General features: G+C 40.8%; 1 pseudogene; it reads left to right on the forward strand.

Moving 5' to 3' along the window:
- The first annotated feature begins 4,873 nt into the window (after window positions 1-4,873).
- Window positions 4,874-17,398, forward strand: LOC122274932 (annotated as a pseudogene).
- Window positions 17,399-18,761: the final 1,363 nt, after the last annotated feature.

Here is an 18,761-nt window from a genome sequence, read left to right on the forward strand (position 1 = left end):
CTCTACTACTTTTTGGATCATAACCATTTTGGACTAGTGTTGTGATCTTAGTTGTTCAATGGAATTTTATGTATGAAGTATGTTTTAAGCATTTGGGATATTTTCAATTTGGTGCATAGTATTGCTAAAGAAAAAAATTTATCCGCTGCGAATATTGCATATTGTTAGATGCATGTTAGGAATATTGCATCTTATATGTCATGAATGGGGGCAGGTAACCTTGTGTTGCATGTCTCGACGCTTCAAATGTCCGTCCGATCCCAAACGGAATTTTGGGGGCGTCACATGAACAGTGATGATTCTTGGCCGAATGCAGATTGATTAGAGAGTGAGAGGTTTCCTTGTGGTGACACCGTAGATGGAAAAAATTGATGGAAGGCCGACATGTTCTCCTTAGAAACTTCTATGTTTTCACTAGTAAGTTCCCTTGGGTTTGAGAATCTTAGCTTGTAACTCCTCCTTTGTGTTTCATCGTAGATCAAGAGTTCTTTTCCTTTTTTAATATTGACTTGTTGCTCTAACTCTTTTCTTGTTTCCATTATTGACCCCCCACCATATTCTTAACTTCCAGCCGTTTATTGAGTGTTCAAAGTGGGGCTTGGGTTTATGTATTATGATCTTAGCCATGGCTCATAAGCCAGTTGGTAGGGAGGTATGCTTGTTTGTTACAAAAGATTCGAGAGTGACCCAATCTTCTACACGCACAACAAAAATTCGATAGACATTCATATTTCAGTGCTATCCAAGTTTCTTTGTTTCCCTATCTAGGCATCATAAATCCTTGCTGCAATGGTTGTGTGACATCTAGTTCTACTTTTATTCAGATATGTTTTCTCCAAGCTACTCCAAAAATTTGGTCTTCTTCAACCATTATCAGATTTCCTAACGCTTTCTTTACATTGATTGCATTCCTGATCGTCATGTAGTCTAATGGGAAGCCATGTATTTGAATATTGAAAGTTGAATAGTTGAGACAAACCTCTTATAGTATAGAACCTGGAGACCATGGTTTTAAAATTAGATTATGTCCTTTAAATTTTCAAGGAGCTTGGTTTAATACTTGGAGCTTGTCTTGTGGGGGTTGGAATGTAAAGAGGAACATGTTGGCATCTAGGTCTTCAATCCGAAATTGTTGGGTAAAGTTCCAAGCAACTCTAATACTTGAGTGAATTGCTTGCATGCTTAGTGGTCTTTCTGCTACTAGATGACAAACTAGTATAGATTCTGAAATTTTTTTGGCTGATTCTGGTGCAGGTTCAAGGTCTAGCTCTTGCCAAGATAATGCTTCAGTTTGTGAGATGAGCTTTTTCATTTCCATTGGTTGTCTGCTGTTGAGGATTTTTCTATTATCGGTTTGGTTGAACTAAGTTGCAGTTTTGAAATGAAAAGGAAAAAAACACTATGAAAGTGTGGAGAGACTCTAGTGAGAGAGTGTCTTCTTTCTCTGGAATTCTTGTTCTTTTGGTGCCATACTTGTCCAATATGTAAATAAATATCAAATTGACTTGGATAAATGTAATACATTATATATATTTTATGATAAAATGATATTTGTAAACTACAATAAGTTATTGTAAATTTTACTTTGGTAAAATTCCTTTGTAAATTAAATTTGTTTATAATATTTTTTAGTGAGCGTGACATAATTAATTACTCCTATGAGTAGGACTTCGACCATAACATATAATTTAAGATGTATAGATAAATATATATATATATAGTGTATGGTGTATGAAGATAATGAATAGAATTTTTCATCAATAAAAAGGATTGGAAACTTGGAATAGATATTGCTTGGGTTTGAAAGGCATGAATCGATTGACAAGTATAATTATAATATCTTAATTTCTTACAGCAATATATTGTGGGCCCATATATACCATATACTAATACATTAATGTTTGAAGTATTAACTACCTAAGCGAAGTTTTGTTTTTGATAATACCTTATAATTGGTTGGTGTAATAACCCACAAATAACAGCAACCTAATAGTTGATTGCCACGTAGGCTTCATAACTTAGTTTTTCTATGACCGCACGTCAGCCGATTCAAAATTCATCCCCTCTTGCAATCGACGATAGACCCTCGCACTAGCGTTGTCCGGCCCTTGCATAACTTGGTCCGGTTACCCAAAGAGAGGAAGTGACAAGTTCTTTGTGAGTTTCAAGTTGGGAATAGGTGGAGATCGATGGAGGTGCAATTGGGTTCTATGACATCGGATCCCAATAGAGCAACTTGTGTTGGAGTCAACGCGGCAAGAAAATGGAGGTGAGCTAAGCATTGCAGATACGAGAAAATGGATGTCATATGCTTCCCTTCAACAATAGAGAAAATGCAGTCGAATGTGCTATTGCAGATCTGAGCTTTTTTTTATTTTTGGGTATGAAAAAAAATGAGATTTGTATGTTACGGTGGTGGTGGGTGCTATTGGTGGTGGTCTTAGGAGGTGCTCGGTTGCATCATGGTGCAACGATTTTTTATTTTTTTGGTGGCAAGGGGTGGTGGAGCACGGCGGGGCTTGGGGGTGGGTTAACAAAGGTTCTATCTATGTATATGTGTGTTTGCAGTGGCTTCCAAATTCGCATTTTCCTTCTTGATTGATTCTTATTCTTTTATGTTGCATCTGATCTGTCTTCAAACCGATTTACAAGCCTTTTGGATATGCATCTTTTTGTTTTGTTTTGTTTTATTGTTTCTAAAGTTCAATTTTTTGTGCATTTTGTTTAGTAATTTTTTTCTAGGTGTTGTGGGTTCTTGGAATTCTGGTTTTAGGAAAAATAATTTTTGATTGTAGCTGAGCAAAAGATATGAGCCACAGATGTTGTGTTTCAGAGAATTTGGTGCACAAAAGTATTTGGAACTGACTTTGCTCTTGGGTGGCAGTGCAAAGAGACGGAAGAGATGAAATAGAGGGGCAACAATGAGATGAGTTTCAAAAGGGAGGGGCTGGTAGTGACCTAGCTCTTTTCTATTGTGTGTGGTTACATCTATTCTCACTTTTGTGTAATTTTTGAAGTGGCAGCTCATCAAATGAGGACTGATGCTCTTCAAAACACAGCCCGACCCCATAGAAGTGGGACTATTTGTTTTTAGGGAAAAAAAACTACCTTTGAAGTGTAGAAATATTGAAAGAGTTATTCTTCAAAACGGTCCATCTGTTTATCTTCAAAAAACAGCCCTCCAATAGGTAAGTTACACGTAGCCTTCTTAGCATACCTACCATGTGCCCCGCAGATGGATCCCTCATCCCCTCTCATTCTCTCCCCCAGAACCCACTTTTACGAAATTTCATCTCCCTCTCTCCGCCACTCTCTTCGCCTCCTTTCTCTGTAGTCAAACGAGGAACACAACCCCCTTTGCCCCCTCCATCTGTCATCGCACAAGGAATGTGAATTCCAATGGATTCCCTTGCTATTGAGTCAGGTTTCCCTGTCCTCAACTCGAACCCTCATTCGTCAGAGCATGCAAGGACTGGTGTCATCCAGGTCACACCGCCATCAAATTCTAGGTTGGAAACTCTTCCTCTAACTTTGGGTCAGTCGATTTAAGACTCAACTCAGTCACCGACAAAACCCCACTCATGGTCCTCAAGCTTTGGGCATGCGAGTGTGGGTTTGAGCAAAGAGAAAACCCTCAACTCCAAGGTTTATACATCACAACAAAGATCGAGTTGGGAGTTTCATTGGAAAGAAAAGAAAAGAAAAAGTAATGGCCTAATGGGTGCGATTACGATGCTCCAGAAACAAAAAAATAAAATAATAATAATAATAACAGCTATGAAATATTTTCATTTTTGCTCCCGAGTTTAACGGACGTGTGTCTTCAGTTTTTCCATCTTCAATTGGAGCTTTGGGGATGCGAGTGTGGGTTTGAATGTTATGGCTTCGAATTTCTGGGTATCAAATTTCTCCTTGTTCTTTGTGTTTGGTTGCTGGGAGAGTTTGAATGACTTCGAATTTATGGGTATCAAATTTCTCCTTTCTTGACCATTGGATGTTATTATTTTGTCGATTGAGTGACATTTTAAGATTGGGGTTCGAAAAAGTTTGCATGATAATTATGATTTTAAGATTTACTTGTTCTGAGAGACGACCTTATGCAATTAGTTGTTTTGCCTCATTTGTTTCAGTGTAAGAGTTTTTATAGAAATGAAGAGTTTTTACCTTCTGCAATTATCGCTCCGAACAATTGAAGTTTCAGTGCAACTTGAAGAGATAAAAAAAGAAAAAGAAAAAAAAAAAGAGCAAGTTGGAAGAACACATAGATGGGCGACGACGGCAAGAAAAAAGGTGATCCAACACAATCTTAATATGAAATATCTGATGTGTCAAATTTTTATTGGTGTCTGTTAACCCCTCAATACCAACCCGACCGCTTAAAATCAGAACTGATACTGAAATAGTACTCAAAATTCAAAAGTTATAAACAACTCATAATTGTTGTCTCTTAATCTCGTTTGGTTGTAAAATTCAGTTAAAATTAACTCAGTTCAGTTTAATTTTAAACTGAGTTTAAGATCTAAACACTTAACTCTTTAAATTACTAAATTTATTTCAACTCAAAATCTCTTTATACGTAAGATTTACAATATTTTTTAACTCAACATATCTTTATACATAGGATCACAACTTTTTTTAATTTCCTATAAATAGTACTAAACTCATCTTAATATCTAAATACATTTAAATTCATTTTAGATGGAACGCCCATAACTCACTCCACTTATTCAATTCATTACTATTCATAAAAAAATTCATTTGAATTAAATATTCAACCAAAGTCTAAAAAAAAAAAAACTCAAAAACACAAAAAAGAGAACAAAAGAACCGAAACCATTATTTATTTCGACTATTTATTTATTTTTGAAATCAAATCCCCTCGCCTTTTCCGTCCTTCAAAATTCCTCTCTCGCGCTCTCTCTCTGCGTCTGTCTGTCACACACAGCGAAAATGAACGTCACTGTACCCTAGCTTCTGTCCGAACAAGAACTCCTCCAACCAAACCTGAGGAACTCCGACGTTCATATCAATGCAGGACATTCTTGGTTCGGTTCGCAGATCCCTGGTGTTCCGAAACCCAGGCGGGGACGAACGAGGGTTCGGTAGTGGCCTGGTTGAGAAGATCGGTTCCAGCCTCCGCAAATCTCGATTCGGGCTATTCTCGAAACCTCCGCTCAGGTCACTGTCTTCATTTCTCAAAGACGATGCGCCGCCGATCCGCTGGCGCAAGGGCGAGTTGATAGGGTGTGGTGCGTTCGGTCGGGTCTATATGGGGATGAACCTCAACTCCGGAGAGCTGCTTGCCGTGAAACAGGCCAATTACATGTTACACTAAATGTGAATTATTCAATTTTTTGTTTGGATTGGATATTGAAATTATGGCGGCTCTATTTAATAGGTTTCGATTGCTGCGAGTGGTGCTTCGAAGGAGAAAACGCAGGCAAGGATCTGATATGCATGAGTTTTATTTTTCGCAGTTAGCGTTGTCACTCCATTTATTCTCTGTATCTCTAAAATGTCATCTCCAAATGCTAAGATAATATACACAACTTAATTGTATCTCCTAAGTTTTCGTTCGAGTTTCCAAATTAGTTATTATTTGATTTACTGTTAAAGGGATTTCTAGACAATCAGATTTTCACTTTGCAATTGCCTAATTTTTTTGATCGCATACAATAGGCTCACATTCGAGGATTGGAGGAGGAAGTGAAGCTTCTGAAAAATCTGTCACATCCAAATATTGTTGTGAGTGAGCTGTTCGGTGCTTTTGGTCGAAGTGATTATGATTTATTGTTTTATTACTGTTTTCTGATTTTGTCGTCTCTTAGAGATACTTGGGAACCGCTAGAGAGGAAGACTCATTGAATATCCTGTTGGAATTTATCCCGGGTGGATCTATATCATCGCTCTTGGGGAAATTTGGATCATTCCCCGAGTCTGTAAGTGACTGTCATTATGTCATTTAGAGGTTTCTGGTGTTTATATTGCTAACATTGCTTCTTGAAATTGATTGCTATACAGGTTATTAGAATGTATACGAAACAGCTGTTGTTGGGCCTCGAATACCTTCACAAGAATGGAATTATGCATAGGGACATCAAGGTACCTCCGGCTTCCTTCCAAAATGTTCATACTGTCTTTGAAGCTTATTGTTCTCTCTTTCTCATCTTTTAATTGGCATGCTTCATGGAGGGTGCAAACATTCTTGTTGATAATAAAGGATGCATTAAACTTGCAGACTTTGGTGCTTCCAAGAAAGTTGTTGAGCTGGTATGCCATTGTTTCCAAACTCCATCTTATAACCTTTCAATCTTATTGATTTATCATTTTCGTAACTAAAATGGTTGTATAACCATGCAGGCTACCATAAATGGTGCCAAGTCGATGAAGGGTACTCCATATTGGATGGCTCCTGAAGTTATTCTCCAGACCGGGCATAGCTTGTAAGAACAAATGCACCGCTATTTTAAAAGACGATTGCCTGTATCTACTTTGTCATGAAACATGTAGATTGATAATCTTTAGTTCATATTCGTTGTACCTTTTCAGAAATAATGTTAAGTTTGCTATAGTTTCAATGCCACTTACAAGCCTAACACAACGTGGTGGTCAACAACAAAATGTGCATGCTTTGTTACAACGACCAGGTGTCCAAATTAACCGATCTTTTTCTAAACTTCATTTCGGATGAAATATACATGATCTAAAGCAACATATGTTCTTTAGTGCCATTCTTCTGTAAATTGTACAAAACAAAAAATATGGCTGTGCTCAATTATGATATTTGATGCTGGACATGAGAAAACAAATTGCAGAATTGCAGGAGAAGATGGAGTGTTTAATACGGGGCGTAAAAGGGAAAAAGGAAGCTGAAATGGGCTTGGGCTTGGGCTTAGTCCGTTTGGGAGTTGAAGGGACTCGGTTTGAAGGGGATGGGTTTTTAGGCCCAAGGGAGGGGGCCCGAAACAAATGGCCTTTGCCTGCAGCCCGTGGTGGGTTTAAAACCTACACACGCCGTGGTGGGCTTAAGCCCACGGGCCCAACTCAAGGAAAAAAACATGAGGCCCGTTGTGTATGGAAGCTACGGCCTGGTGGTTTGGCTGGGCCCTCGTCCGGCGAGAACCAGTGCACGGCGACGGCGCCAACTCAGACGGAATCGCCTCAGATTGAGGTGGAAGAAGATGTGCCTATCTCGGCAGAGGTGGGGGTTGTTGGGGGAATGCAAGCGAAGGAGGTGGCGCCGATGCAGGTTGTATTACACTCGGTAGAGTCTGAATCCGCTGCAGAGGAGGGTTGTCACCTCTCCCCATTGCCAGCGATAGATATAGACAACGCCAGCGAGATGGTTTCATCAACGGCGAAGGTCCTTCACGGCACAGACAACGCCGACGAGGGGCCCCCAGGACACAGACAATGCTGGCGAGTTGTTCTCACCACTGGTGAAGGTCCCCCAAGACACAGACAACGCCGGCGAGATGTTCTCATCTCCGGCGAAGGTCCCTCAGTACACAGAACACGCCGATATGCCTCCCCCAGTGCTCGGGAGCACCTCTTCGTTGGTGATTTTTGCACAGAACAGGCCGAAAATTAGTAGGAGGTTGGGGATGGGGATTTCCAGCTTGTGAAATACACAGACAGTGGGGAGGAGGATCTGAGTTTACCTTCTCCAGTGACTAAGGAACGTGGGGAGGAGGATCTGAGTCTATGGGAGGGGGCAGATCATATGCAACCCTTTCTTCAGTTAACTCAGAGGGAGCATGAGGTGGAGCCTTTACGCACATTATCTCCCCTGATTACTATGGGAGACTTTCATTCGAATTGGATGGTTCAGAAAGTGAAGGACCTTCAGGAGTGTATGGGGATCTCTTGTGTTGGTTATGAGGAGCAGTTCAGGGATCTAATTATCGCTCTTTAGGAGGGGCGGGTCCAAACCCCCAAACATACTGCTAAGAAAAAAAGGGAACTGAAACGCCTTTCTTGCTCTATTAATTACGACAAAAGAGAGGGGAGCACTAGCAAGGGAAGATTCAAGAGCAAGGTTATTGTTCCCCATGAAGCCTAGAATCCTCTCTTGGAATGTTAGGGGTCTCAATGATCCCAATAAGAGGTTGAGAGTGAAGAATCTATTACGCCATTGGAAGCTGGATATTGTTTGTTTGCAGGAAACAAAAATGGAATTCATAGATCGTAACTTTATCACTAGCATTTGGGGCTGTCCTTTTGTGAGATGGGTCTTCCTTGCTTCAAGGGGGGCCTCCGGGGGTATTCTTATTATGTGGGATTCAAGGGTGGTTGAGTCTATTGAGGAGTGTGTTGGAAGCTTTATGGCTGCGTGTTCGTTTAGAAATATGGAGGATGGTTTTCGTTGGGCTTTTGTTGGTGTGTATGGGCCGAACATGGACACTCATAGGAAGGTTCTCTGGGAGGAGTTAGCCGGTTTGGGCAGTTGGTGGAACTTACCATGGTGCATTGGAGGCGATTTTAATGCCACTAGGTTTCCTAGTGAACGATCGGGAGATGTAAGGCTTAACCAAGCAATTCAGGAATTTTCTGATTTTATCTTTGATATGGACTTGGTAGACTTACCACTTGTTGGTGGTGAATATACTTGGTCTAATAATCGGTCGTGGTCTCGTTTAGACAGATTTTTGGTGTCCCCCTCTTGGGAGATACATTACCCTACAATGCTGCAGAAAAGAATGGACAGAATTTGTTCAGACCATTTCCCCATTGTTCTAGACTGTGGCGGTATTCAGGAGGGTAAACGATACTTTAAGTTTGAAAATATGTGGTTGAAAGTTGAGGGTTTTGTGGATAAAGTGAGGTCGTGGTGGACTTCTTACTCGTTCGAGGGTTCACCAAGCTTCATATTGGCTGGAAAATTGAAAGCCTTGAAGGGAGATTTGAAGAGGTGGAATGCAGAAGTTTTTGGGCTTATTAATGATAAAAAAAGGTCTCTTATGGAGGAGTTAAAGGTTCTGGAGGAAAGGGAGGTGAGTGCGCCTCTTTCTGAAGAAGACTCTCGCAAGAAATTAGCCACCTCTTCGGAATTGGAAAGGGTGTTACTAATGGAGGAAATATCATGGAGACAAAATTCGAGAGCCCTTTGGCTGAAGGAAGGAGACCGTTGTACGAAATTTTTCCATCGGGTGGCTAATTCACACCGTGGGAATAATGCTATCGATGTGATTCAGGTTGAGGGCTAAGTTTTCTCTAATCATGCGGACGTTAAGAACCACATTGTCAACTATTATGAAGCACTACTCACGGAAAAATTCATGTGGCGGCCCAAATTGGATGGTATGCATTTTGAGAATATTGATCATGCTAGCTTGGAGTGGTTGGAAAGACCTTTTGAAGCTGATGAGATTCTTCGGGTGCTTCGTGGAATGGCTAAGGACAAAGCACCGGGGCCGGATGGGTTCTCAATGGCTTTCTATTATGAATGTTGGGATGTGCTAGGGGAGGATGTTATGAAGGTTTTTCAGGAGCTAAACACTTTTGGTAAGTTTGAAAAAAGTCTCAACGCAGCCTTTATTGCTCTAATCCCTAAGAAAGTTGGGGCAATGGAGATGAAAGACTTTAGACCGATTAGCCTCATTAATGGGATATACAAGATTATTGCGAAGGTGCTGGCCAATCGTATGAGCAAGGTTCTAAACAGTATTATAACAAAACCTCAAAATGCGTTTGTAAAGGGGAGACAAATTCTGGATTCAGTGCTAATTGCCAATGAATGTTTGGATTGTAGACTCAAGGAGGGTAAACCAGGCCTCTTGTGTAAGCTGGACATGGAGAAGGCCTACGACCATGTAAATTGGGATTTTTTGTGTTATTTACTTGCGAGATGTGGTTTTGGGGGGAGATGGTGTGACGCCCCCAAATCCCCACGCACGGACACGGGGAAATTGAGACGTCCGGATGGTGACAACCCGGGTCACCACCCTAACCACGGGTGCCAAGTGTGTGCAAAAGCAACATATGTGCACGAAGAAACACGCAGCGGATAACGAAAGCCATAACTAAGTACCAGAATTTTTTCTTAACGTAATACAAGTTGTTTAAAACATACCTAAATAAAATATTACAAAACACGAACATAGTTTTAAAATCAAATATAAAGCATAACATCAGCAACCCGGCGGAGCCGCATCCTCGGGCTCAGCCTCCTCCTCCTCATCCTTAAAACCTGCACCAAAAGCTACGGAACCAAAAATGGTACCGCAGGTAAGTAAAACCCAAACACCACCAGATAAAAACACATAGAACTCAAACAACATGCATGATGTGATGCCAATGCGCAAAATCCATAAAACATAACTTTCCACACACGCCAAAAATCCCATTTGGCCCAAAAACATATCTTTTCCAAATATCACGCCAAAAGTCACATTTGGCCTTTATCCATCTCAAACCATTATCCATTTTATCCGTATGCACCATGACCTCCCCTAGGGGTCATCCGCACACCCTGGCTCCAGTGCCACACTGCAGAGTACCACCACGCATGTGACACCTAACGAGCGATGCCCAGTTTCACGCCCCGCGTGTTCGTAGCCAAGCATCCTCTAGCCCTCGCCAGCGAAGGGCCACGGAGTCGGTGAGTAGAGCGATGCCCGGTTCCGCGCCCGGCGCATTCGTAGCCAAGCATTCCCTAGCCCAGCTCCCGTCGTCGCCCAGCGACAACCCAGGGGACGTCACTCAGTTTATTCCGCTCCCGAATGACCAGAGGAGCTCCACCGAGATAATACCCCATCCCGGCTTGGGGTCGTGATACACACGCACTCTTAAGTCCACTTACGCCAATAAATAGGCTTTTCACACTTAAACAAAAACACACGTGCATGCACCATGTAATGCCATATCAATGCACAAAAATAACCAACCAACATAAATCAATAAAACAAGTAACTCCGTCCTCCATCCATCCGACCCCCGAACTCCTCGGACTCAGTCCGGAATCAACCAACCAGCAGATAAAAATTATTGAATGAGCAATATATATTTAAATCTGAAAATAGGGTTTGGAAAATACTTACAGCGCTATACGGTATTTTTAGAAAGCTCGCGGCGTTGCAAACGGCGGAGGAAGAGCAACGTAACAGTGTAATTTACACTGTTGTCGTGGGTAATAAATTACCCATTTTCGAACGGGGACAAACCAAGGCACGAAATTGATAGGGAATGGTCTTGAGATATTTATGAAGCTAAAGGAAACGAGTTTTGGCCGTGGGTGGTGGTGGAAATGGCGGTCGAAGGCCAAAAAGGGGCTGAACGGAGTTGAGCTCGTGGGAGCTGCTCCGGCAACGGATCGAGGCCGGAAATGGGTGGTTTAGGTCGGCAAGAGGTAGGGGAAGAAGCTGTGAAAAGATGGTGGCCGGAGGTGGTGCGACGGCGCCGGAAACGGTGAAAAACCGTATGGCTTGGAGGAGCTCGTGGCGGCTAACGGTGGCTCGGATGGAGGTGAAACTTGGTGGGGATGTTCACCGGTGAGAGGGGAAGAAAACTGGGTGGGTGGTGTAGGCCACGCCGCCGGCGAGCGGCGGTTCTGGGCTGCGAAAGCAACCGGCGACAGGGGCAAAAACAGAGCAGGTGCAGCGACTTCCGGCGGCTCTCGAAGGCTAACGGCTGGTCCGATGGCTCTGAAAATTGGTGGGGATGATCTCTGGTGGAAGGGGAAGAGAATGGTGGTGACGGTGCACTAAACGGTGGCCGGACGGCGGAGAACTGGCCGATCAAAGTGGCGGCGACGGGAATGAGAAAAAGGGGCAGATGTGCGTATGTGGGAGAGGAGGAAAACGGGAAGAAGAAGAAGAAAAAAAGAAAGAAGAAAAGAAAGAAAAGAAGAAAAGAAAAGGAAAAAGGAAAAAAGAAAAAGAAAAGAAAAGAAATGAGGTACAATCCTCACCTCTGGAGTCCAACAACTGATCCAACGAAAATAAGTTTAAAAGCAATAAAATTAAGAAAATATTTTAAACACAACGTAAAGCTAAAATATAATAATTAACTAGTAAAAACAAACTATTTAATTTTAAATCCAAAGACAAGCTAAAATAAATTAAACAGCAATTTAAATTCAACAGCAATTAAAATCCAATTAAAATCCGATAATTTAAAATAAAAGAACTATTATATTAATTAAATTAAAATATTCCTTCAGTGAAAATACACGTAAAAACGGAGTGTCACAGATGGTTATCTTGGATTCGACATTGTATAACTACGGTCCGCTATTCGGTTTTGGTGAATGGAACACCGGAGGGTTTCTTTACCAGCTCCAGGGGATTAAGACAAGGGGATCCCCTATCCCCTCTATTGTTTGTATTTGTTATGGATGCATTGAGTCGCATGTTGAGTGCAGCTGTTAGTAGAGGTTTCATTGCTGGCTTCTTGGTGGGAGGGATGACTATATCTCATCTTTTATTTGCTGATGATACACTGCTGTTTTGTGAGCCGGACAGTGTTCATATGCAGTATTTGAGAGCTGTTCTGCTTTGTTTTGAAGCGGTTTCAGGTTTGAAGGTAAACCTTTCAAAGTCTGAAATGGTCCATGTGGGTAGTGTGAACAATATTCAAGGCCTGGCATCTATTTTGGGCTGTCAGATTTCTTCATTGCCTTTGCAATATCTTGGTCTTCCATTGGGGGCAGCGTTTAAGACCAAATCTATTTGGGATGGAGTGATAGAAAAAATTGAAAGAAGATTGGCTGGATGGAAACGGTTATATTTGTCCAAGGGTGGTAAATGGACTCTCATTAAGAGTACACTATCTAACCTCCCTACGTATTTTCTTTCCATATTTCCGATACCCGCAAGTGTGGCTTCTCGCATCGAGAAAACTTTTCACAATTTTTTTTGGGGAGGAATGGGGGATGAAGCTAAAATCCATCTTGTGGGTTGGGATAAAGTTTGTTCTCCAATTCAATGGGGAGGTTTGGGGGTGCGTAATGTAAGGATCTTCAACAAAGCATTATTGGGGAAATGGTTGTGGAGGTATCATAGTGAAGGAGAGGGCTTGTGGAGAGAAGTGATAGAGTCTAAGTATGGGAGTCTTTGGGGGGGTTGGTGTTCTAACGAAGTTAGGGGTGCACATGGAGTGGGTTTGTGGAAAAACATAAGAGCTGGTTGGGACAGATTTTTTCATTTTTTCAGAGTTACAATTGGCAGCGGCAACAATGTTTTATTTTGGCATGATGTTTGGTGCGGGGACATGGCTCTCAAGCAGGCTTTTCCTATGCTTTACCAAATTGCATGTGATAAAGAGGCTGTTGTGGCTGATTTATTGATACGCTCTAATGGTGCTGTTCATTGGAATGTGAGTTTTTCAAGAGCGGCTCAAGGTTGGGAACTGGACATGTTGTCTGGTTTTTTTGACTCTCTATATGCTATATCCCTTGGAAATGAGGTGAGGGACAGGATGTTGTGGAATCCAAGTGGAAATAAAAAATTCTCGGTGCGGTCCTTCTATTCGGCTCTTGTGGGCCCACACCATGGTCATAGCTATCCTTGGAAAGCTATTTGGAAGTGTAAGGTACCTTCCAAAACTGCTTTCTTTGTCTGGACAGCATCTATTGGGCGGATTCTTACCTCGGATAATTTGAGAAAACGTGGGTTCTATATTTCAGATTGGTGTTTTATGTGTAAGTGTGATGGGGAATCAGTTGATCATCTCCTATTACACTGTAAAGTGGCCCAATGCCTATGGGATGAAGTTTTTAGTAGGGTAGGGGTGGCATGGGTCATGCCGAGAAGTGTCCGGGATCTTATGTGCTGTTGGAAAGGTATCCGGGGAAATGTTCAAATCGCTGCTGTGTGGAAAATGATACCTCACTGCATTATGTGGTGTGTGTGGATGGAGAGGAACAAGAGGTGCTTTGAAGATATGGAGCACTCTATGGCTGAACTGAAATGTTTTTTTTACTGTACCCTGCTTTCCTGGGCTTCGGCCATTATTTGTAATATAGATGATCTCCATACTTTGCTTGTATCTCTCACTAGTTCTTAGTTGTAACTTGGCATGATCTTTGTATACCTCTAGTGTACTCAGGCTATGCCTTTTTCATTAATAAAATTTACTTTTACCTATCAAAAAAAAATTATGATATTTGGGCCTTATTAATTTTGAAAAGTGCTTTGTTAGCTCTGCTGATATATGGAGTGTTGGATGTACTGTAATTGAGATGGCTACTGGAAAGCCTCCATGGAGCCAACAGTATCAGGAGGTACACACTTGATGCTAATTAAACTTACCACTTTGGTTTATGTTATTTGACTATAATTTTGTCAAGTCGGTATACATTCTCCCAAGAACTTCCAGACTACCTATAAATAAAAGACTTTCAGACTAAGATTTGGTGTTTTTCTCAGGTTGCTGCTCTCTTCCATATTGGGACAACTAAATCCCACCCATCCATCCCTGAGCATCTCTCCTCTGAGGCGAAGGATTTCTATTAAAATGTTTACAGAAGCACGTTCTATTGTTTCTGCTTTTCCTCTGTTGTTATGTTTCCAATCACCCGCCCACCCCAAATAAAAAAAAACACAAACTTTTATTTTTGAAAGAACTAACATATCAGTAGTTGTTGATGATTTGAATCTGCTTTTATCTGTAAATTTACTGGTCCGTACTTTATGATTTCTATCAGTCAATTATTCTTTTCTGTAACTCATACACAAATCAAATTGTGATGGCAGGGAACCTAACTTAAGGCCCGTTGCATCAGACTTGCTGCAGGTAATCTCTGGGGATGTTCTGTTCAAGTGTTCATAGATTAAGCAGTGATACAAGCATCATGGATTAATACATGCCTGAATATATTCGTGTATGTGTGTGTACTCTCTGCTTGAATCTGAATGTTAGTGTTGTTAAATATATATACTTCACATATACCGATTTTTGGTTTACTCATAATACTGTTTATGCTAATCAGCAGCATCCATTTGTAACCAAGGAGTATTGGGAATCTCAGCCTGTTTGGAATTCAGTTATGGTCGGTATGTTAGGTTGAGTTCTTATTCTTTTGATAAAGTTGTCTCTTACTTCCATTCTTGTTATGTCAGGAATCTGGAAACCAGATGGTAACACCTGGGATGAATCATAATAATCCGTAAGCTTTTTAATTCGATGTTTGCAGAATACGATATTGTTGTAAATACTGAAGATGGAACTATACCACTGTTACAGAATGAATACTATGATCGGAAGGTCAATGTGCACAGGCTTAAAGGATGTCTGTGAATTGGGTAGCCTAAGGTGCTCAACCGTATATCCTCCGAAGTCCTTAAGAATGGGATCTTGGGGATCACAAAATCATGATGACGACACGTGCCAGATAGATTATAAAGATGATCTTGTGGTTGATGCATCAGTAAAGCTTAAATCCATTTTATCCTCTGATGATATAAATAAGGTAAACTGTTATCACGTCCTCCTTTTGGTTTGGATGGCTATAGGTAGCTTCAGTGACAATGGGAAGATCTCTTTCATTTGAACTAGAGTTTCAATCCTATGTGTGAGCCTACCGATGACGGGCCCTGCAAGTTTGATGGAAGTATAGAGCTGGAGAGAAGTGGAATAGACTTGTCTCCTATTCAAACCACCTGTAAGGCTGCTCGCAACTGTGGAGTACCAGGTAAGGTGGAGGATGACTTCACATCTCCATGTGGGCCAATTCCTGCTGAGGATGATGAAGAAGTTACTGAATCAAAAATTAGGGTCTTCCTGGATGAAAAGGTGCCTGTCCTCAGAGATCTTTCTTTTGCAAATGACTGATGACATCATTATGTGATAGTCTCTTATATGTCATGTGCTATGCCTTGTGTTTTTATATGATAACAATATGAAACTGTAACTTGCTATTTAAAACTACATTAGGCTTTAGATCTGAAGAAGCTGCAGACGCCTCTATATGAAGAGTTCTACAGCACGATGAATGCGACCAGTCTTCCTGGTGTAGTTCAAACAGCACATGGTGAAAATGCTTTAACTATATTGGCTTTACCTCCTAAGAGCAGGTCACCCAATCAGGCACCTAGAAGAAGGCTCCCATCAGTTGTTGATGCTGCCAACAATTCAAGACCAGTGAGCCATACCAAAATTCTATTGAATGTTAGTGGTGTTCACGATCGCGCTCTACAAGAAATTCAGCAACCTCAGCATAGTGAATGCAAAGAGCTTCTTCTTGATGCTTAGCAGAAATCGTTTGGTCGAACGTTAAGTATATGGTGTTTGATGCATCTTTTAGCTTGTTGTCTAATAGTTATGTTAGCTCATCTTGTAACTAGAGGTTGGAAATATCTGCAGTGCTAGCTTCTCTGAGAGACAAAGGAAGTGGAAAGAAGAGCTTGATGAAGAGCTTGAGAGGAAGCGAGGCAAGTTTACAATTTCTGCCCTTGGTTATAATCTGAATTGCTCTCTGTTTTGTGTTTTTGTTGGATTCACTGGTTTGGGACAATGGTTATGATATCGAATCTGCTATAAGAAAGCACAGGGATGATTGTTATGGTCTTATATATATGCTAACAGCCTAACAGTATCCTGACTATTGTCTCACTATGACATTAGCAGCGGGAAGAATGCCTAATACCTATGAACAGTTTTTGGCTGTTTGTGATTTTTTGTCAAACCTTTTGAGGGATGGCTGGTTTGGGGTATTGAAGAATAGGTTTTTAGAGAAGGATTAGAACCTAATCTGGTTTTTATCACGGACATAATATAATTTCAATTTATCTTGGATAATGTTGCATGATTACATTCTCTTTTAAGGAACCATGACAATGGAAATTGCACATTACAGAGATGTTGCGCCAGGCAGGTGCAGGAGGGAAGACATCATCTCCAAATGATCAGATTCGTAATTAACAGAGAGAGCGGCTACGTTTTGCATTCTCAGACAAAGGATAATACATACCTCCCTCGTATCTACGCCACTTCAATGGAAAAGGAAATGTGGTTTTCCGTTGGGACTGGTCATGTATGGTATAATTATTGGTTCAAAGGTGTCAAGTGTTACGTAGTAGTCACGTTGCCAAATCTGCCTTAATAGCAGGCACTGCAACCTTGGAGCGTTGTCCCTGTTATTCAGCAGAAAAAGTCACATAAACAGGATTTTTATATGCTTTTTTTTTTTTTAAAATCCCCCCATCTTTAAATTAAGATCGTGTGTGTTATTTTGGGATATGGAACACGTTAAACTTATGATTTGAGTTTGTGTTCATGATATATGTTGTTTAATATTAATGTATAGATTCATACAAGCAGGACCGGTGTGGCAGTTTCTCAAAGTTAGGTGTTAGGAATTTGACAAATGGTTATCAATCTCTGTAATTGTCAATTTGTCATGCTTGCAATACAAAATAGTTGTGGTGACAATGATATAAATAAAGAATCTCTCTCTCTCTCTCTCTCTCTCTCTCTCTCTCTCTCTCTATATATATATATATTATAATTTTTTTTATTAAATTTCATATATGCATGGTAGATATTTACTGAGCAGCACAAGAATCATTATCCGAAAGAAAAAAAAGGAGGGGGGAATTCTGTTCATTTTTAAGCGCCCGCCCGGGGGGGGAGGTGGCTGTCCTGAAGAATCTTGGTAACTTTAAGGTAGGACCCAGTAAATCTGTGGGCTGCTGACGAGTAAAATGGAATCGTCGAAGTGGGCCAATACCTGTGGTTGCGTTGGACAGAAATCAGTTGACGAGTAATGACTAATGGAAAATAAAGCATTCAGTTCTTCCACTTAATCAAATACTTTAGGCAGAAATGAAAAAAATTTCCATTCGTTCGTCTTTTGAAGATGTATTCGGTACGGTAGCTATCTCAACATTTAAGTATAGACTTTAATTTGTAAAAGGTGAGGGAAGAAATTAAAGGCCTCAGGTTCAGATATGGTGAAAAATAAAGGAATCGGGTAACGAAGGGCCAAGTGGTATCGTTATTGTAGATTGAAACCATTATTAAATAACACGAATAATTTTTCAATTATTTCATGCTATGCCATAAGATCAGAGAGACAATAATTAAAACAACAACTATGAATAGTACGTCATTAATTTCTTTGTGTTCACTTAAATTCGTACTATCGTTCCGTTCCCAAGCCTTTAAAAACAAATAACGTGTTTAAAATGGTGCACGGACAGTCGGGCACCGACTAATACGATTAACACATTTATGTTGAAGTCAAAACAAGCATGAGTTTCGTCGGGGAAAAAGGACAAGAAAAAAGGAAAACAAAGAAGCAAGAGTTTTACTTTGGGAATGATTAATGTGGGCAGCCCAGGAGCAGGGAACTGTTCAAGTCACCCAAAATGTGGATCATGGGCCGCCTTGTTCTTTTCCACATGTCTCCTCCTTCACTTGCACAACGGGACAATTACACCCCTCTTTTGGCATCTAAAAAGATTATGAAAAATCTCCATAAAATTCTTCATGTTCCCCTTTCAAAACCTTTCGCCTAACCTATATTAATAACCAGTACTACTTTTGGCTCCTTGGCCTTTAAGGTCAAAGAAAGCAAAAGCCTAGACTCCTTTATTTTAATCTCACCTGAATTATTTATTGAATGAATATTGTAGTTGTTGTTGCATGGCAGAAAGTTATATTTATGAAAAATTAGATCAAAGAGCATGCATGATGGAAAAGCAAAACTCTTTTGAATGAGGGGGCTGAACTTTGAATGATAAGAAGGGACTAAAGTAACCCATGAAAAAGATGTTTGGGTGGCATGTCTTTTTCGCTTTTTTAGCGACAGGAGAACTTCT

This window comes from Carya illinoinensis, chromosome 1 (genome assembly GCF_018687715.1).
Source record: "Carya illinoinensis cultivar Pawnee chromosome 1, C.illinoinensisPawnee_v1, whole genome shotgun sequence".
NCBI lineage: Eukaryota > Viridiplantae > Streptophyta > Magnoliopsida > Fagales > Juglandaceae > Carya > Carya illinoinensis.